We start from the raw sequence: 22,484 nt of genomic DNA on the forward strand, positions 1-22,484 counted from the left end.
TCTCTTTCAGATGCATTATGTAAACATTGTCCTGTGTAGCTACCTTGGGCCTTAACATCATGAGAAATAGAGAATCCTTATCCCTATGAGCACAGATACCGAGACTGAGCATCTAAAGAAAGTGCTTTATAGAAGTTGGAAGAACAGAGAAACTTAACAGAGAAAAGAGGCAACATCTCCTCCCCCTTAGAATGAATGAGCTTTCCACATCCACAGCTTTCCAACACAGCTTTGCCTCTGAGAAATTCACCATGGCAGCCAGAGATTTGCTTTAGGGATTTCTGTGAAAGACTTAGGTCCGGATAAACCTCCTCCCTCTCCAGAATTCACTAGTTCTCTCCCCTTTCCCCTTCCCCGGCCTCTGCCCTGTGTATATCTTTGGCAAAAACTTTTCTAAATCTATCTTCAGGCTGGATGATCCAAGCCATGATTAGTTGCAGAAACATTTCTCAGGCCAGTTGGAAGTATTCTGAGTTGGGATGTGATCAGTGACCTTGACCCAAGTATTTTGTGGTCACCACCTCCTCCTTCCAGCAGAGTTCAACCCAGAAATGATTAATCATCGCAGATATGCCCCCTCCATGGATGGCAAGGAAGTTGTTTGTACTTAACATGTAGAGGTCTTCTGCTTTAAGGATTCAAGAAAAATTGCAAGATGATTTTTTCTCCAATGATATTTATTTTTAAACGTAATATAATGTAGCTACATGCAAAACTGAATGCTGGTAATACTAAAAGGAAACATACTTTTTATTTTACTGAAGTTGCAGCTGGAGAGCTCTTTACTCCATCGTATTCTCCTTGCCTTGGCCGTGATGTATTAGCTTCTCTTTCTGGAAATTAAAACTCAGTTTAATGCCCAGCTGTGGCAGAGATATCCTGGCCTCGCACTAATCATGGCAGAGCATAACTGTCATAAGGCCTTTATGTAACTGACCACAGCATTTTCTCAGAGCAGGGGAAAGAGAAATACTTCCAGTCAAATACAAGTACACATCCGTGAAAGCCATCTTCCACATTGTGCCAGCTCACAGGAACTCTTTGGTCTTCCAAGCGCTTCTTGTAGAGCAAGGTGTCATCACGGAGGATATCATGCTCACAGCTCACCAGGAAGGCCTCATGAAGCTGAGCTATGGTTTCATAATCAGCTAAGAGGGGGGCATTTTGTACATCGAACATATGATTGGTTTCAAGATAGGCAGCCTCATTAAAAGAGCCAGGAAACTGGGGTTCTTGGTATTTGTTCTTTAATCTCTCAGAAATGAAGTCAGGGCTGAACATTTCCTGTACTTCTCCCAGGTTTCTGGGGGTATACAAGAACCTTTCAACAAGGCATCTTTCCAGGAGATGTCAATGGCCATATATTTACAAATGCACATTATTAGTAATCCCAGGTTGAGAAATGGCATGTTTTGGTTCTGCTGAGTGGATGGTAACTGGGAATTCTTGCCCTGGATAACTGGATAAATCAGGACTTGAGTGCAGATTTGGGGAAGATCTTAGTGATGCACCAAGCCCTGAGTGTCCACGGCAGCAGCCCCTCCTCCAATGTGGTCTCCACAGATCACAACCTGGGAAGGGTTCACACCATAGCTTTTCAGCCTCTTCAGGAAGTGGATGGTGGCATTCAGGCAGTCACTGGAAATGACGGGGTAATGGTAGCAAGGAAGCTTCCGGTACCTAAAGTGTAAGGAAGAAACAAAGAACACTGTTCACTGATTTCCTGCAGGTCAGCTAAACTTTAGCATCCTCTACAGTGCTCAGGAAACCTTCCTCAGTTACATTTTTAGGAAGGCTCTCAGAAGTAACTGCAGGCATCCCCATTGATTTTCTATGATAATAGAAACTGTATGTCCAAAGTCTGTCTCTGCAGGAATCTACAGTTTTGGTGCAGGATCCACTTCCCATGCTTCCCATGCATGCAGAAACACATAGGAGTGGAAAGCTACTTGTTTTGGAAGAGGTACAAGCAACAATGCCAGAGAAATGGCATGTGAGCCTCCTGCTGGTCCTCATAAAGTTAGGAACAACCATGGTGCCACGTACCAAGACAAAAGGGTTGCAAGACAAGAAAAACCACTGAAATAAACTTTTTCTGTTTGTAGCTGGACCCATTCTGACAGACTTAAGCTGAGACTCAGATAAAGCTGCAGAGGCACAGTGTTATAAAAATTGAGAAATTCTCACCTAGATAAATGTTCTAAATAAGATCTTTGCCTTCCCTTTCCCTGAGACTATTTGAAAGAACTAATTATGGAGTTCATACATCTGGGGAATACATTGCTACTTTCCCACTAGCTTTGCTGTTGACCCCACTTCTACTGCCTGGATTACGGGAACAGCTGTGGGATATAGCTAGAGACCTGAGGCTGCTTTACTGAGAACATGGACTCTTCCCTTCAGACTGCAGACTTTTTATGAGTTACTGCAGTGGAATAAAAGGCATGGGGCCTTGTTCATCACATTTTGTCTCTGATGCTTTAATGCATTTCTGAGACAGATCGTACCTATTGATCTGTCTTATAGACAGATCACAAACAGATCTCATAGACAAATGCACATAGACATATTGATTATTTAAGAACTGTTTTTATCAAGGCTATGACACAAAATTAGCTTGCCTATTGTCCCTTAGAACTGTTATGTGACTTTTCTAACCACCCTTGTGTTTTCTTCAGCCATTAAGGAGTGAAAGACCTTTATCTATATTAGAATATGTGCAGAGACATGGAAAAGTAACCCAGAAGCTCCTAAGCAAATTTGAGCCTCTTTTCACCCATCAAGTACAAGGCCAGGACCCGTGTACTTGAGAATGATGCCTACACAAAATTGACTAGGACCTGACAGTCCAAGTACCGAGCAAGAATTATTTCAATTCTAGGAACTGAACATCAGCATTCACTCTAAGCTAAGTCTCCAGCAGTTTTTAGTTTTTTTGTTTGAATCTGTATCTGGCTCTGTCACTAATTTGATCAAGATAAAAACCAACTTTGGATCCTCCTGTCTTAGTTTCTCTAAGAACTACCTTGTTTATCTTCTCAACAAACAGCCTTCAGTGAGGCCCCAGTTAGCCTGCTGTGCCGTGCCCTGTTAAACTTTGTGCAGCAGTGTGTATACTTGCAAAAGTTTTGCATTCTGGACTCTATCATCTTTGGGTGAAAGATACAGTCCTCGGGTTTCAGTCCTATGCCCCATCTCTATGGGAGTAAGACAGCTAAGACTAAAATCATGGTTAAGTCATTTTTATCCAAAAAAAAAAAAAAGGAAAACAGAGGAGAAAAAAATCTCCCATTTGTCACTGTCTCTGAGGCACCTACTCCATTGCATCATATACTTCGTGGCCCAGTTAGACACAAGCTCCTCATCTGGGCTGTCATTCCTCCAATCATTCCATCAGAAGTGCATGGACACAAAGGTCCAGGCTGTTCAAACACTTAAAATAAAATGAATGCTGAGCACTCTCTTGTAAGATATCACCTCATAAGACATAAGATAAGGTGTCTTATTATATCTCACAGAGAGCATTGACACCTTTGTATTCTCACTGTGCAAAAGGTCTTATTATCCCTAAGGTCTTCGTATACGTGAGCTCTAGTCACTGAATTCCATACTCCATGGCTTCCAAGTGTAAATCACTGCATTGTGAAGAATTGCCGCCACCCTCGGTTTCTCCACAGAGAGTCAGTGGTGCAAAAGAAAATAAAACAAAACCCAACCTGACCAAGCAATGAAAATGATATAAGACTGCTGGTGTCACACAGCTACACTCTCTACTCACAGTAGGAGCAATAAAAATTACTGGGGGCCATTAGATATTCACACTGCAAAGAGGCAGTTTTCTGCTTCTCTCTCCTGCCCTGTCTGAGCTGTGTTCCCTTTTGTCGGGGTCGCTCCCGGCCGGCAGGAAAGACACACGACAAAGTCTGGCGGTGTGCAACCTTGCCTTTATTTGTCTCCGCGTGGGCCCCGCGAGGCCTCCACTCTGCCACCAGCCCTTTCTCGCCGGTGGACTTTCTCTATCTCTCTCTGTGCTTCCTCTCGTGGCGGGAGAGGCATTCACTTTTATAGGGCAACAGTAGCCAATCAGTTCAAAGCGCGCGATGCGGGCTGACTGGCTAACATCAGCTGTTGCTAGGCAGACTATCTTACAGAGCGGGTTGTTTAAGTCGCCAGCGCAATCAGGGGGCAGGAAGCAGGCGCCAACTTGGCTCACTCGATGGGAGGGGCAATCTAGCTCAGGCTCCGCTCCCACCCACAGGCCCTACGTCCGCCAAGTAAGGCAACCGGTGTCGGCCGCGGCTCCCAACACCCTTTCTTGTTGAGATCTCTTGAACAAAGGACTAGAATTGTAGTGAGTTACACCCACTGTCCTTGCATCCAGAAACTCAGAATTGTGTCTTAAGGCACTGTCCACCTTGGTCCTGTAGTAGCCTTGTGTGGTGGGTAGATAAGTAGGAAGTCACTTAATGAGACAATAAGAATCTACAGAACCATCATCGCAACCACACCCAGAACCTAGACTGAGACCTTCAACTAACTGAGCGCCTCATTATCTTCTCTCACCTCAGCGTTGCCTCTTCCTAGAAGAGGATTTGCTGAAGTTCTGGATACATCACCCTTCCCATTTTCTTCTTATATTATTTGGTTTTAACCATGGAAATTCTTAGAAGTATTAGTTTGATTTTAATTATCATAACACTATTTTAAAGCATTAGGCTTTCTGAAATTTTTTGATCATTTTCCTTATGAATGCACTTCTACAATTCATTCATAACAACCACGTGCAGACCACTGCAGGCAGGAGGCAGCCAGATCCAAGCCTTTTCCCATGAGTCAGTGCCTTTGGTAGACTGTGGGACGAGAGGATAAGGATTGACCAAGAAGCAAGCCCTCCCTGTGAACCAGAGCCATTTTTGGACCTCCTCTAGCAGTGGGAAAGCCAGACCCAGCCCTTATTGTGCATGGGCTGGCAAACATGAAGAGCCAGTCCACACCCTCTCCTCCACAGTAAGCAACCATCTGATCCAGAGAAATACCTGCTATGATGACACCTATTGAGGTGAAATCGAATGGGATGCATGTGGTGATTTTTGTTTCACTGACCTTGCAGTTCTAGGACTGGGCATTTGATCATTTATTCAGAAGATAGCAGTAGACCATGTAGCATCTAAGGAGATTATTTTAAGAAGGTGGTGGCCATTGTTATTTCCTTATTATCTTGTTTTGAAGTCTTAAATCATCTTCATTGCTTTGTCAGGCTGGGTTTTGTTCTATTTTCTTTTGTTTGATTGTGTTATATTCAATGGCATAAGCAGCTATTTCACGGATTGCAAGATATATTATGGAATCTACTTTGGATTTACTATTGCTTTTTGGGGTCCTTTATTTGAATTCATTATTTTATTTTTTTGGTTCTATTCTGTTCTGTTCTACTGGATTTTTGCTATGTCTGAAGATGTCTGCATCTATTTAGTAGACAACACGAGGCATTAGAATAAGGATTGTTGATTATATATTGTTTTGAAGTCCTGTATCACTTACACTGTGTGGTTTGATTGGTTTTATTCTGATTTATTTTCCTTGGTTTTATCCACTTTCAAATAAAAACGTTCATTCATATCATAATACATCCTGTGATACTGTGGCTTGTGCCACTCTGCGTGGAGGTGCACCTGTGTCCTGAGTGTATGTCCATGAGCATCTGTTGGTTTGAGGATTCCTCTTTGCTCTACAAATATCCAGGAACTCCCTCCCACCTTCTTCATCCCATGGAAAAAATGAAAACTGTCTCAGAAACTCACACCACAGACAACAGCACAGAATTGGTCTCCAGGGCAAGGAAAAGGCACACATTGTGGTAAGAATCTGCAATAAAAAAAACAAAGTGGCTCATAAGAAGGGCCCAGCACTCCCCCACTGCCTCAGGCAGAGCACCTGGTATGTGGGCATTGGGTATGTCATATCTCTCTTCCTACTCTCAGATCCTCCTACTTTGATAGGCTCAGCCTTGGAAAATTAAGACATTGTCCCCAATCTCCCAACCTGTCCAGGAGGAAAGAGACATTAGGGTTCACCTATATCAATTAATTTTATACTGAGAACCAGGAAGGCTTAGGGATCAGAAATGGACATAACCAGGAAAAGTCAAGCTAAGCATGCCTCCTGGAAACATTAACCATGTGGTGTACTTATATTCATGGAGAAATAAGCAATGGCTGGATGGGGTGTGTTATGAAGAAGGTCAATCATTGAAAGTTCTATAAAGAAGACCCACTAATTTAGTAGGCTGCACTGCAAGCCCACTATGGGGCTCTGATACTGCCAAATGCACTTTTTCTCAGCCCTTCCCAGCCCCTGTTCTCAGACATAGGCACCAGAGAGCCTGTCCACATCTTCTGCAGGGCTGACCTGAAATCCTGGTATCAGGGTCTCTTGATGAAGGCTTGGAAACTGAGATTTTCTAAATCACATCAGATGATTCCCATGTTCAGAACCAGAAAGCAGCCGGGGAGGGTGGCAGTAATAGAGATGACAGTGCACAAGGGAAACAGACTTCCTGCAGGGTCAGCTGAGCTGAGAATCAGCACATATGAAACCCTCACTTCTCATACCCATTGTACATCAGGTGGTCTGGGAACTTTTAGCATCCTAAGACCTGAGGTCACCCTACAGAGAGACTCAGTAAGCCTGAGGTGAGCTGGGATGAGTTGGACCTTAAAGCACCCAAGGTAGGTTAAAGATAGCTCAGACCAAAACCTCCTCATGCCATGGCCTGGACCCTGAAGACCTAACCCGCTTAATCACCCACTCTGCCATCCTGATCTCCTTCTGCCCTCAGGCACTAAGCAGCTGGTACTGCTCTGCCCCTGACACCCTGTTGCTTAGACTGAATAGGGCCAGGTTAGGATGGAGCAAGTGAAGCATCCAATGTGGGTGCAAAATCTAGGGTCCCTGGTCACTCAGCGTTTCTGATAGACAGTATACTGATGCAAACTACTACAAACCAAAACTAATGCTAAACATGCTGCAATGAGCAAAATAAAGTTTTAAACAAGCTTCTACTTTGCACTTGTAAAAGTCTCTCATCTTTACCTAGTAATTCTTTGCTATTAAGTCAGTTTAGTCTATTACATTTGTGTTGTTCTTTTAAATATTTCTCTGATGTACAGTACTAACTATCCTGATAACTGAGGGTTTTGCTGCCTGTCATTTTAGAGTCCACGGCACCTTTTTCACTGAAACAGGTCCCCATCTTGCTCAGAATGACCTGCTCCCCATGACTAGTGCCTACTCCTCATCATCAGCTGGGGCTGGGCTTCAACGCTAACTGCTTGAAGAAACTTGATCTAATTAGAGGAACCCAGTCCAATGATTCTGAGACACTCTCTATTCTAGCTTCCTGGTTTGTCACCATGTGAAGCTCCCACCGTGTGAATTCTCCTGCCTGCATTGTCCAGCTCCCTACTGACTGACAGGCAATTGAGGTGAAGGACTGGGTATTTCTTGCATTTCTGAGTGACCCATTTGTGGAAAGGGCCTCACAGTAAGTGCTTAGGAACTATTTGCTGGCCCGTCTTGCTTTACGTTTTGAAATATCATTCTCACTGATCTCAGGACAGAATCTGGAGAAACAGCCTTGGGACTTCTGAGAATGAAAGCTATTCACAAGTATAAGACCCATGGATGGAATGTGTTCTCAATTCATGTATGAAGCTATGGGATTATTTTTTGGTAGTGCTGAGGTTGGAACCCAGGATTTCACTCATGTTAGGTAAATGTTCCATCATTGAAATTTATCCCCAACCTTAGGAATATCTGTGAGGCTGAGTGAGATGCAAGGGCACAGGACCAGTTAGAAGAATTCTCCTGGAGTTGAAAGGTGTAAGCAAGAGAAGATAGGTTTGTATCACTACGGCCTTGCAGAGATGAGGAAAATGTACAAGTTGACAATAACACTGGTACAAATAAAATGTTTCAACAGCCATATTGTAAGAAAAGAAGTCGGAGTCAACATCTGATCAGTGATGAAGAAACTCAGACTATCACACAATGAAGACCATTCCTGGAGGCAGCAATACCATTAAATGAATGAGCCCCAACAAGCTCCTCTGAAGAAACTCCTGTGGCTGATTCCTTTGACTCACTCCTTGATATTCTTCTGTGATCTCACACAAAATTACCCATGTGTCCCACCCTTGTTCTCCCACACATCAGGCAGGCTCCTTACCCAGGCTGCCCAACACCCCACCTCCGCCATGGTAGAAGATGATGCCTCTCCTTGGGCTGCAGGACATTGCCTTGGGCTCAAAGAGCCTCACAGGGATTGTTCCAAAGTGCAGGTCTGTCACCACCACTTTAGGATGCTCTGTCTTTTGAAACAGTCTGTTTTGTACAAAATGGACAAAGCTGAGCATGAAGCAAATGCTCAGCTTCTCTAGTATGTTTCCCTGTGGAAGGCAAGAGAAGGAAAATAAAGTAGAGGTGAGATTAGAATCCAGAGTGCATACTCCCCAACACCACCCCTGCTAAGGCATCCCATGTTTCTTTCCTGCCTCCACAGGGTTATTTCACTCATTGCATCTCTGGCTGATGTTCAGGTAGAGAGCTGGGTTTTCAGGTTGCAGAGATCTTGATTGTATAATGATATTGCTTTGCCTGCTCCAAAGCTCATGTTGAAATTTCATTGACATCATAACAGTATTAAGAGTCTTTCTGAGGTGATTTGGCAATGTCCTCTCAAGATTTATGCAATTTGCTGTGAAGGAAATAGATTAGGTATCTCTGAAATGAGGTCGTGAAATAAAGGGAGGAGTTCACTCTATGTTTGCTGTCTTGCAACTATACACATGCTTGCTTTTTTCCAGGGCATATTGCAAAGTACCCATTGCTTTTGCTACATTCCTGTCCTTCCCAAACACCCTAAGTGTGAACTGAAACATTTTTGTTTACAAGTTACATGCTCTGTGTTAGAGCAGCAGAGACAAGGCTGGTGTTGGAACTCTAAGTGAGACCATGCGTTAAAGTTCAGACTTGAAGTGATTCATGTCAATAGTAAAACAAACAAACAAAAAAATTTCACCAACTTTCCAAAGACAGAATTTCTAATCCGATATTCCTAAACCTATTCATCTCTGTCACACGACATCTAATATAGTTACCAAACGAAGGAGACAGATCCCATCGTCCCCATTTCACAAACGAAACTGTGAAACAGGAAGTCTTGCAAATGCCCTATGATCATACAGCTAATAAGAGCCAATATAAGAAATGTACACTGGCTGCAGTTGATGCTTCTTACTGTTAGATTTCCTCACCTCCTGTACAGTTGCACTCAGAGATAATCAGAATGAACTGTTTGGCCATTCATTTAGTATAATGTTGACTGTTGCTTTGTCATATAAGGCCTTTATCAGATTTGGATATTTACCACATAGTCTCAGTTTCTGTAGGGTTTTTATCATAAACAAGTGTTGAAATTTACCAAATCTTTTTCTGAATCTGTTGAGATGATGATGTAATCTTTGCGTGACCTCAGGCAAGTGGCTGTCATTATGTGGTCTGGGTCCTAGTTTGGAGAATATGTTGATGTGGTTTATTATATTTATTTATTTGCATATATTAAACTACCCCTGCATTCTTGGGATAAATCTCACTTGGTTATGGTGTATAATCTTCTTGATGATTTGCTGCATTCTATACTGGCCTCCAGGAATGAACTGGGGAGGACTGCTTCCCTTTCAACTTCACTGACGAATTTGAGGAGTATTGGCATTAAATATTCTCTAAATCTCTTATAGAATTCAGCCATGAATACATCAGGACCTGGGCTTTTTTTGTTGTAAGTTTTTAAATCATGTTCTCAATTTTAATAGCTGATATTGCGTTATTCAAAATTGTGTGTCTCCTTGCTTGAGCGTTGGTGGTTCATGTGCTTCTAAAAATCTGTCCATATTTGCTGTGTTTTCCACTCTTTTTGAGTAAATATTTTCAAAGCGGATATACATGATCTTTGATTTTCCATGGGATCTGTAGTAATTTCTTTCTTTTCATTCGATATCAATTCCTTTATAAATATTGTTTATTTTATCAAAAGACAACTCTTTGGTTTATTAATTCCTTGTATGGTTCTTTTTTGTCTCAGTTGCACTAATTTGTGCTCTGATCTTTATAATTTCCTGTCTTCTATGAGATTTGGGTTTGACTTTCTCTTCTTTTTCTAGTAAGTTGAGATGTAGCATTAGGTTTTTTATTTGTGTTCACTCTGCTTTCTTGATGTAACAGTTTATTGCTATATATTTCCTTCCTAGGACCACTTTTATAGCATCCCAAAAGATTCAGTATGTTGTATTTGCATTTTCACTGAATTGTAGGCATTGCTTAACTTCTTTGATTTCACGTGTAAGCCACTGATTGTTCAGGACCTTGGTAATTAATTTTCATTTTTTTATGTACATTTTGCAATTTCTTTTGCCAATAATTTTCAATTGGTATTTTCTTCGGTTGCTCTTTACCATGGAAGTATCTTATTTCACATTAAATTTCAAAGAATGATTTGCACGATAAATCAATCTGTGTTGAAAGTTGTTTTTCTTCAGAGCTTGAAACACCTCACTCCAAGTTCATCTTAACTTCAGGTTTTGTCCTGAAATGTCTGCTGTGATTCTAGTGAACTTTCCTTGTTAGGAAAGTCCACTTGTGTCTTTTCCTTAACAAATTTTAATATTCTGTTTTATGCTGTATGCCTGGGATCTTAATTATTATATGTCTTTATGTAGATTTATGTTGGTTGTCACTGCTTGGCATTCTATATGCCTCACTTACCTGCTTATCAGATTTCTTCCCCAAGTTTGGGAAATTTTCTGCTTTTACTTCTTTAAATAGTTTACCAATATCATTCACGTTGACTCCTGCATCTTCATTGATGCTTATTAGTTTTGTATTATTTCTCTTGTCATGATCTTTAAGCTGCTGAATTGTCTTTTAATGCTGCTTTGTCATTTTTAAAAGTTCTTCCTTTCATGATCACCAACTGCAATCCTGTCCTCAAAGTCCAAAATTTTATCTTTGGTTTCACTTAAATCATTTTACCAGCTTTTGAAATAAATTTTTATTCTTAAGATGATATCTCTGAATTCATTTCATAAATTCTTCTTGTTTTCTAGATTGTTAATTCAAAGTTTCAATCTGCTTCCCATTGTTCTATACTTTTTATCTATTTCTTCTCTAGCTATACTGAGCAACTCCTTTACTTAGGTTGTAATTTCTGTCTTTATGTGAGACACTATTCCTATTTTGATTTCCTCTGTAGCCCCGTGGATTTATTTCTTCATCTTACTTGCTATTTTTTCAGAGATTTCAGGTGTCTGACTTTTAAAGTCCTCTATTTCAGTGTCTCCTGTACATGTTCCTGATAGACTACATGTTTCAGATTTCATTTTGCTTTATTGTTTTGTCCTTTTCAAATTTCAGAATACTATTTGGTCTTTCAATCCCACTAGTCTCAACTGTTGGAAGTGTGTATCTTAGGGCCCCACAGTGTAGTTGATGTTTGTCCGATTGCTGGGTACCACTGTGATGAGAGGGCCAGTCACCTCGATTCCTCCTTCAGGGCATGTTGGGTGAGTCCTACATTGTCCTTGGGATGAATAGTCTATTAGTATTAATGTAAGTCAACTCTTAGTTCCCACAGTTCTATTTTTAAATTTTATTTAAAGAGAAAAAAGAAAAAAATTCGGAAAAAGGGTACAAGTTATGTAGAATTTCAAAAAAAAATAAACAGTAGGAAATCACTAGTTGGTTACATATTGCCATCTTAGAAATAGTTGTTGAAGTTACAAAATTAAAGCATATAGAGGGGACTTTCAAACAATGAGACTGCAAACAGTTTTGTTCAGTGATACAACAAAACTCAGTAATATGGTTATCATCTTATACACAAATATATACGCAGTTATATCTTTTAGTTCTCATTGTTCTTATGTCTTCAGATTTTTCCAGGACAGCAGATCCCCTTGTCTATAGTGTTTGCTTCATCTGGGACCCTACTGTGTCACTGGGTGTCTCATAAGCAGTTTTAATTTTCTTCAGGTTGGGGGGGTCTTATTAGCACACTTCTAAACACCTAATATTGTTCATATCAAGGACGGGTGCACTCACACGCTTGCCAAATTTGCTGAGGTCCTAAAACTGGAAGAAGCTTCATTAATTCTCCTGTTTACTCACTGAAGATCTCCATTGTAGGGGCAAACTAACCACACTGAAAGAAGCTGGCTGAAGTCCTTTATTTGGGTTACGCACTACTGAGTCTCCCACCAACCCAGAAAGATTAATCCACTGCAGTGCAATGTTTCGGGAGGAAAAGGCACAGCTGAATATCAATATCATTACTAGCCCCAGCAGTTTGGGGGGTCCCCAAAGCCTGGGTCAGAGGGCAGGCACGGAAATGGCCTGCCTACAGGCTGGAGATCTGGGTTCCAAAGGCTGAGTGGGAGCCACAACATGTGATTTTTAAGGTTGAGGAAGGCATTGATTAATTGATATGTGTTTTTCTAGAAGAATTGAGAAAAGAAAACACCCCAAGAGGTGAATAAGATTGGTCTCCATGCACTAAATGCACCTGGCACTAGCAAAGCTAAACATAATGCAGAGGCTGAATGTAGAGAAGCAAACAGAAAGATCTTGTCCCCAGATCACTACGGAATAGAGTAGAGCCATTAGCACACGTAATGGAGACTGACATCTCTGCATGACGCCAACAGTGACAGACACCTTGACAAAGGAATCAGCAAGGCAAGAAGGTAAAAGCAGCTTTGCCAAAAACGTTATCATGTGAAGATGATTGTACACACGACTCTAGATTCCAGAAGCACTGTGATGTGATCGAAATAGGCTACTGAAATATGATACTCAAATCTCAAATAAATAAACAGCAAGCAATACGCACCAAGAAGAATGAGTGAGAAATTAGTATCCAGAGTAACTGCAAAGATGTATTGTAGTGCACACCTGTACTTCCTCCACCCAGGAGACTGGGTCAGGGGAATATTCAAATCCAGGCTCCACTGGACTGCAAGAAGACAACTTGAGTCAAACACAAACGAGCAAAACTTATCTACGAATTGCTATACTAATTTAAATTTTCACTTTAACAACCAAAAATGATGACACATGCAAAGGAACAAGAATATATGAATAAGATAAAGAAATCATAATTAAAAATTGCCATAATGAAGTCCAAGATTTAAGCACTTCAAACTTGCTGTTACACAGATAATTTTTAAAGAAAGTAGTGCTTAAAAATTACAGTAGAATAACCCATTTTATCTAAAAAGATAAACTAATAATTAGAAAGTATTTTTAAAATGAAGTCATAAATATAAAGACACAATAACAAAAATGAATTTACTACACGGATTCAAAAGCATGTTTCCACTTGAAAGAACCCTTGGTCTACCCATAAGGACACAGGTCTGTAGTCCTAGCTTCTCATGAAACTGAGGCAAGAGGATCATGACTCTCAGGCAGGCCTGTGAAATCTAGCAATTTTTTTTCTCAAAATAGAATTAGCAGGATCTGGGAATGTATCTCAGTTGCACCGTACTTGAATACTGTTTTCAAGGCTTGGGATTTGATCCTTAGGAGCACCAAAAATACATAAATATTATAGTAATTTATAGAAAATATGCATTTAAAGGAGCAATAGAGAAAATAATTGAGCATCTAATAAATGAGCATAGTCTCAAAGAAATGTGTGGTACTACTTGAAGTATCCGATCCATTGTCTTCTATCACACTTTGAATTTACATTCAAAACTATTCCACACTCTGATTTTTAAAGATAGGGTTTCATTGTGTAGCATAACCTTGTGCCACCTTCTTGACAAACAACCTGTTCATAAGTAAGCAAATAGGATCACCACCAGTTGCCACTTGAACTCAAGCATACACATGTTAACTAATAAGTGCTTGCAGTAGAATAACTGCATTATCTGAAAGTAGCAAGCACAGCTTCATTTCCATTTCTAAAAGGCAACACTCTGCATTACATGTTGAATATACAAATCCAGCATTGTGAAAGAAATAACAAAGAGTATGCTCTTCCTATTGGGGAAATCCCCCAACTTGCTGGAAAGAGGCAGAAATGTTCCTAGGCTCCCTGTCTTCCTCTCTTGGATACTGTTATACACCAAATCTTTCTTCTTCCTTTATGAGATGTTGAAATCCCATTAGCAGGTGGGGCCTAGGAGCTGTGATTAAATCAGGAGGCTGCAGTTTTCATGTTTGGAATCAGTTCTCTGATGAAAGGAACTCTATAGAGTTCTCAGTATGCTGCCTGGTTCACAATCAGCAACCCAGAAGAGAATTCTCACTGCCACACAAGCACACTGGATCCCTGAGCTGGAATTTCCCACCTCCACAGCTATGAGAAATTTAAATCTGTTGAATAAGAGCTTTAGTTCAATTTTATGACTCCCACAAATGCCTGTGTGTTCAAGGCTTGATATCCATCCTGACAATACTTGAAGAGATGAGATCTATGTAACTGTCTTGTCTTTGGGTCACTGGAAGTTTACCTTAAAGAGAATTTTATCACTTTCTCTGTCTCGCTTTTTGTTCCCCAGCCATGAAGTGAAGTTTATACTGGTGGATTTTTCTGCAATGACTAGCAACCTCAGGCCCAAAGCAGTGTGGCCAACTGGCTATAAATCTCTAAAATTGTGAACCAAAACAAATGTCATTGTAATTTGATTATCTCAAATAATTTTTATGGTCAGCCACAAATTATAGGCCCGATAATTGGAAGCAGAACTGGGATACTTGTAGCTATTTCAAATGGTACCAAAAGGCTTTTGGTGGAGGTTTACAGATGTTTCAGAAAATTTGGTGGAACAAGGTAGAGAAAGTCTCGAATTTTCTGATCCGATCTTGGGAGGCAAATCATATGTGGGCTCAGCATACCAGAAACCTGATAAGACTATGGATGGTAAAGGCTATGCTGATTTGATTTCAAATGGAAATTTATGATTGTATTGGAAAGTGGCCACCATACTACACGTTGGAAAGAAGGATAAAGCATTTTGTCTCTACCATGACACTTTGTGTAAGTCAATTCTAAAGATGACAAACTAACTTATCTTCTGAAAGAAAATTTCAAGACTTCACAGCTTTGAGATGATAGCATAACTATTACAGGAGACATTTAGCCATATTTGTATAACAAGCAGTCAAAAATATGCAGTTTGTACAGGAATGGAGAGTTTGTAAAGGTGCAACCAAACAGGACACAGTTACAAAATGATTGTCATTTTAAAAAGAAGCTGAAAGTGTGCTGTGGTGGCACAAACATGTAATCCCAGCCCTATGGGTGGCTGATTCCAGAGGTTAGAAAATAGAAAATGGAATGGGAATGTAACTCAAAGGACAAATATTCAGTTGTTTAAGGGATGAACAGATGGAAGAAGCCAGGACGGGCAAAATAGAGAGGAAATGCCTAGAGGAAATTGCAGAAATCTGTAAGATATTTCCACCCCGGGCTTAGTGAAATAACCATGAAAAATTTTTAAGAAGGGAATTCCAATGTTCCCTGCTTGCCCAACTGTTCCTGTGCTAGCCAGGTACTGAAAGGCTGCTACAATTATACTTGGCACAAGCAAATAACAGACCTTGGCTGATGTCTAGCACATGTGCTACTGCTTTTATGAATCAATGCAGTGGAATCATGAAGCTTTCCTTCAAGATTTCAAAGCAAAGTCTATGATGCTATAAAGTGTGCTGCCAGATCATAATCCCTGAGATCCTCCTGATGGGGAAACTGTTAGCTGTGAGGTGAATCCACTTGGGCAGTGCAGTGCAATGCAGTGCAGTGTGGCAGTGCATAGAAGATAGGGAAGCATACAGTGGCAGCACCAGTCAGAATAAGTTGGGAACCGTGAACAGGGCTGAGGCAACAGAGTGGCTCCTTGGAATACGCTCAATGGCGTAGAGCAGTACAAGGCATTGAGAATCCACATGTCCCTGTGGAATGCCCTAGATGCCAGAAATGGAGTGGTGGAGTGTCATGTTTTCCCTACTGAGGTTTCCTCTTTCTTTATTCTGATGTATCCTTGCTATTTTTTTTGCTTCTTTAAGGCATATGAATGTTTATCTTGCATTTGTGCCACCATAGTACCTGCAAAGATATTAACTTCCTTTTGACTCATAAATGATTTCAGAATTCAGTTTACCTTGAGTCTCACCGAAACTTTGTTCTTGGAGAGATGAACATTGCTAGATCAGTTTAGAATTTTAGAACTCTCAGAGATGGACGTAACATACTTTCCATTGTGAGAAAAATATGAACCATTGTGGGTCAGAATGACATAGTTTGGGTCTTAACTGTTCCCTGAATGTCTATGTGGTAGAGGTCTGATTTTTGCACGGAAGTGGAAACTTTAGGAGGTGCAGTTCAATAAGAAATATCCAGGTCACTGAGGCATATCTTTGAAATGCACTATCCTTTCCTCTCCCCCTCATTTTCACTCCCTTGCCATGATATGGGTTCTGCTCTGTCATCTTCTCCCACAATAATATGCTACCATCAATACAAACAAGTGAGGCCAAAGCATTATTCTTCATACCATGATTATCTTAGGCCTTTACTATGGTGATTCAAGCCTGTTTAATTAAATAGCTTGCACTGCATATGGGAGTTTCTTCAAGCAGCCCATGTGGACTAAGAAATCCATGGAGAGGTAAAGGATCTGAACTGAAATTCTTCCTCTGCTTTTTAATAGATTTTTCAATTCATATCCTGTATATAAACCAGTGAACATGGACACTCCGGCTGGCAACATTTCTTAGACTTTCCTCCTAAGCTCTATTCACTGACGCCCTCTTATTGACTCACTTTACCAGCTGCTCCACTGGAACTGCTCTGTCCCACAGGCCACCCCACTGCAAGTATCTGCCATAAGGAGGAGCCCAGCACTTTTTCAAAAGGTACAGGTCCACATGGTCACTCGCATGTTTCCATTCAGTGGATCCTCATTATGCTCAAGGCCTTTTAAGTTGGGCTTAAGAGATGGAATTTCAGACTCAACAGTAGCAGGTGGTATTAGCACACTGACTATTGGAACCATGCTTCTCTTGTCATTTTCATATGAAAAGATCAGAAGCTCTATGTTTCATATTCAAGACGTACAGCCATGCCATCTACCAGGACTTGGAGCAGTCAAGGTTAGAGAGGGTTCTTTACATAAGTAAACACCTACAGGGCAGATTAAAATTTCTCTCACAAAAATAAAAGGAATAATGTTAGGAAAGGAAGAAGTTAAATCCTCATTATTTGCAGATGATATGGTTTAACATTCTACACAGAAGATCCTCAAAACTCCACTGAAAGATTCTACACGTGATAACCAAATTCATTAATGTAGTGGGATACAAGGTCAATGCTCAAAAATCAATTGCATTCCTGTACAAAAACAATGAATGGACTGTGATAGAAATAAGGGAAACTACACCCTTCATCATAGCATACCAAAGAATGAAATACTTCAGAATCAATCTAAAAAAAAAGTAGCAGAACACTGCACAAGACCTGGAAACTCTAGCCAGTGGCACACATGGGACTGGACTACACCCAGGCTCCTCCTGTGACCCCTACCTTCCTAGCATACCACCTCGTGGGCCCCAGGAACTCCAGCCAATATGGCTCATGGTGATGAGCTATATCTGGGCTCCTCCTCTACCTCTTCCTTCCTGGCCATCCACCTTGTGGGACCCAGGAACTCACACCAGCAGCACACACCAGGCAGGGCTATGCCTGAGCCCCTCTCATGATCCCTACCATCCCAAGAGACTACCTTGAAGGACCTGAGAACTGCAGCCGTGGCATACGCTGGGCCGTGCTGAACCTAGACCCCTCCTATGACCTTTGCCTTCCTGGCAGACCACCTTGCAGGACCCAGGAACTCCAGCCAGTAGCCTGGGCTGCCTAGGCCAGAACTGGGCCCCTCCCATGACCCTGTAGCCTCAGCCACCCACCACAGGACCTAGGAACTTCAGCCCACAAGGAGCACCCTTGAAGTCCCACTGCTACCATCACGGACTCCCATTTTTCCTGAACCTAGCATTGCTCTTGATATTTGATTCCCACACAACCCCCCAGAAACTTGGACTGCAGTGGATTAACCAACAGTATTGAGGGAAGACTCAGTAACCCCTCATCCAAACAAAAGAACTCAACAAGCTTCCATCAGTAAGGGGAGTTTGCCCCTAAAATAGGAATGGAGTTTGCCACCTTCAATGGGTAAACAGGAGCAACAGCGAAGCCCCCTCCAGAAGTAGCCACTGGCAAGCTTGGTAATGAGTAGGTGAGTCCTTTTTCTACACAGAGAATACTGGGTAGGTTGAGGAGGGTTCCAATAAGGCCTCTCCCAAGCTTGAGAAAATTAAAAGGGCCTATGAGACACCAAGAAACACAGTAAGGCCCAACCTGAGACAAACAATATAAACAAGGAGATCTGGTGACTGAACAGCCTGAAGACAAAATAACAGCAGGAACTAAGCTTTGATTTCCATCAATACTCCTAGGCTTGTCGGTCTAGGAAAAATATAGGACACACCCAATCAGCCCTAAGAGGGAATTCAGGTGACTGGCCCACCTCTTAACTGTGGGACCCAGCAATTGAACAAACATCAACCTTACAGTAGGACCCCAAGATATACACTAGAAAAGTTGACACTAGTGGGATTGAAGGATCAAATATTAACCTGAGGGGAAAATGGCAAAATGAAAAAGCAAAATGCAATGTCAAACATCTAGTCCATCAGGAGCAAATACGAGACATTAAAATAGAGGATTTCAAAAGAAACACACCAGAAATCTCTGAAAGATACCAAATGAAAAAATAAAAAAAAACTCCATGAGGCTATAGAGGAAATCAAATTAGAAGTAATCTCTCATGTAAAGACAGAATAACTCCTTAGAAAAGGAGTTGCTCAGCCCAACTAGAGAAGAAATAGATAAAAAAAAATACAGGAGTATGGGAAACTGATTCAAAACCTTGAATGAACAATATAGGAAACAAGCACAATTCATGAAACAAACTCAAAGAGACAGGCAAGAAACAAATTAATTCTATTGAAACCTGAAAAAATCATTTAAATGAAGCTCAGGATAGAATTTCGGACCTTGAGGACAGGATCTCACTATATAAGACAAAGACTAACGGACATGAAAAACCAAATGCACAAAAACACAGTTATATCAGGGGACATTATCACATTAAGCTCACTGTCACAAAGAGATAGAGCAACTAAACAAAAAGTCAGCAAAAAATAATAGAACTGAACCATACCTGTGAGCAATTGGACATAATAGATGTTTACACATTGTTCCACCATCCACATTAAAATACACATTCTTGTCAGCAGTGCATGGGACATTTTCAATAATAGACCTTATATTATCCCATGAAAAATTCTTAAATAAATGCAAAGCTATTGGAATTATTGCACGCATAATATCTGACCAGAGTACAATGAAGTTGGCAACTGATGGCAAAAGAAATTGCAAAACCTGATTAAATGCATGGAAATTAAATAACAACCTTCTGTACAACCAGTGGGCTACAGATAAAAATAAAAAAGAAGTAAATCAATACCTACAACTCACTGAAACAATGGCTAAAACACACTGTAATGTGTAGGATGCAATGAAAGCATTCTTAACAGGGAAATATATAGCTACAAATTATCATATCAAGAGAACACAATGAGCACAAATAAACAGCCTAATGCTTCAACTCAAGCTTCTAGAAAAAAGAACAAGTTAAACTCAAAAGTCATAGAAGAGAGGAAATGGTAAAGACTAGATAAGAAATCAATGCAATTGAAACTAAAAAATAAAAAGAATTAACCAAAAAACTGGTTTTTAGAGAAAATAAACAAAATTTACAAACCTCTAGCTAACCTTATCAAGAAAAAGAAAAAAATCCAAATTCATGCAATGAGGACTGAAATGAAATTACTGTAAATACCACGAAAATTCAAAGGGTCTGAATGCATACTTTGAAAATCTGTACTCAGAGTGGTAAACACAGAGGAAATGGACAGATTTCTAGAAACATAAGAAGTACCAAAGCTCAACCATGAAGATATAGCAATTTGGAATAACCCAATATCAGCTATTGAAATTGAAAACATAATTAAAAACTTACCAACAAAGAAAAGCCCAGGTCCTGATGGATTCACGGTTGAATTGTACAAGAGATTTAGAGAAGATTTGATGCCAATACTCCTTAAAATCTTCAATGAAATTGAAAAGGAAGCAATCCTCCCCAATTCATTCCTGGAGGCAAGTATTACTCTGATACCAACACCGGAGAAAGACCCAAGGAAAAGAAGAACTATAGGCCAATCTCACTAATGAACATAGATTCAAAGATTCTCAATAAAATACTGGCAAATAGAAGGCAACAAATCATCAAGGAGATTATATATCATTGGGATTTATTCCAGGAATGCACGGATGGTTTAACAAATCAACAAATGTAATACACTATATCAACATAGCCAGAAACAAAAACCACATGGTCATCTCAATAGATGCAGAAAAATTTTTTGATAAAGTCCAACCCAGGTTCATTACAAAAACCATTTAGAAACTGAGAATACATGGTATCTACCTCAATCTCAAAAAGGCCATCTGTGACAAACCAACAGTCAACATTATACTAAATGGACAAAAACTGAAAGCTTTCACTTTAAAATCAGGAACAAAACAAGGATGTCCACTATCATCACTCCTCTTCAATATAATTCTGGAAATACTAACCAGGAAAATCAGATAAAAGAGAGAAATAAAAGGAATAAAGATAGGAAAGTAAAGTTAAGTTATTATTATTTGAAGATGACACGTTTCTCCACACAGAAGATCCAAAAAGCTCCATTAAAAGACTACTAGATGTAATAAACAAATTCAGCAGTGTAGCTGGATACAAATCCAGTGCTCAAAATTCAATAGCATTCCTGTACACAAACAAAAAACTCACGGAGAAAGAAATGGTGGAAGTATTTCCTTTCACAACAGCATCTTTTAAAAAAACTGAAATATTTAGGAATCTACCTAAGAATTTAAAGGATCTATATGCTGAAAATTATGCTATGCTAAAGAAGAATATTGAAGAGGATATTAGAAAGTGGAAGGCTATTCCTTGCTCTTGGCAGGGAAGAGCCAACATTGTGAAAATGGCCATACTCCTAAAACTGTTATACAGATTTGATGTAATCCAATATAAATACCATTAACATATCTCATAGATCTAGAGAAAACACTCCTAAAATTCATTTAGAAACATTAAGCCTAGAATAGCAAAGGTGATTCTGGGCAATAAAAGCAAGGCAGGAGGCATCTCAAGCCCTGATTTAAAAATATGCTACAAAGCCACAGTGATAAAGTCAGCATGGTATTGACAAAGAAATATACCTGAGGATCAATGGAACAGATTAGAAGCTGCAAACACAACTACCCAAACACTCAGCCACCACGTATTTGACAAAGGTGCTAACCATGTGCGCTGGAAGAAAAATAGCCTCTTTAAAAAATAATGTTGGAAAACTTGGCTCTCCACATGCCAAAGATTGAAACTTGACTCATGCCTATCACCATGCACAAAACTAAATTCTAAAAGGATCAAAGATCTAAATATTAAAACAGAAACACTAAATCTACAAGAAGACAAGATAGGTAGAAGTCTTGGAGACATAAGTGTATGCAGAGAATTCATGAACAAAATGAAAATTACATGGGAAACACTTCAAAGAATCAATGACTGGGATCTCATATTATTGAAAAGTTTGTGCACTTGAAAAGAAATCACTATCAAAGTGCAAAGAAAACATACAGAATGGGAAAGAATTTTAGCCACAACCCCTCAGACAAAGCACTTATATCCAGAACATACTGAATTGAAAAACATCAAGCCCCATAAATTCGAAGACCCTCTTCAAAAATGGGCATCTGAGATGAAAAAACAATTCTCACATGAAGGTATACAAATGGCAAATAAATACTTGAAGAAATGTTCACCATCGTTGGTCATTCAAGAAATGCAAATTAGTATAGCACTGAGATTTCATCTCACTCTGGAAAGAATAGCTGCCATCAAGAAATCAAGTGATAACAAATGTTACCCGGGCTGTGGAGAAAAAAAAAAAAGTGCTCCACTCTTGATGTGAGTGTGAACTGGTTCAGCCACTATGGAAATCAGTATCGAGATTTCTCAGAAGACTATAATTGGAAGTTCCATTCAATCCAGCTATTCTCCTCCTGGGTATTTTCCTACATTAACTGAAAATGTCATGTCACAGTGATGCACGTGCATGCGTGTTTATAGCAGCACAATTTGTAATAGCTAAATCTTGAAAACAACCAAAATGCCCATCAATCTCAGAGTAGGTGAAAAAGATGTTGTATTTTCATATAATGGAATATTATTCAG

At 40.1% G+C, this 22,484-nt stretch overlaps 1 pseudogene; it reads right to left on the reverse strand.

Moving 5' to 3' along the window:
• Positions 1-913: 913 nt before the first annotated feature.
• Positions 914-22,484, reverse strand: part of LOC100721894 (arylacetamide deacetylase-like 4 family member 1) — a 59,528-nt pseudogene continuing 37,957 nt past the window's right edge.

This window comes from Cavia porcellus, unplaced genomic scaffold (genome assembly GCF_034190915.1).
Source record: "Cavia porcellus strain 051 isolate PalLab524CR breed Dunkin Hartley unplaced genomic scaffold, mCavPor4.1 scaffold_25, whole genome shotgun sequence".
In the NCBI taxonomy this organism is placed as follows: domain Eukaryota; kingdom Metazoa; phylum Chordata; class Mammalia; order Rodentia; family Caviidae; genus Cavia; species Cavia porcellus.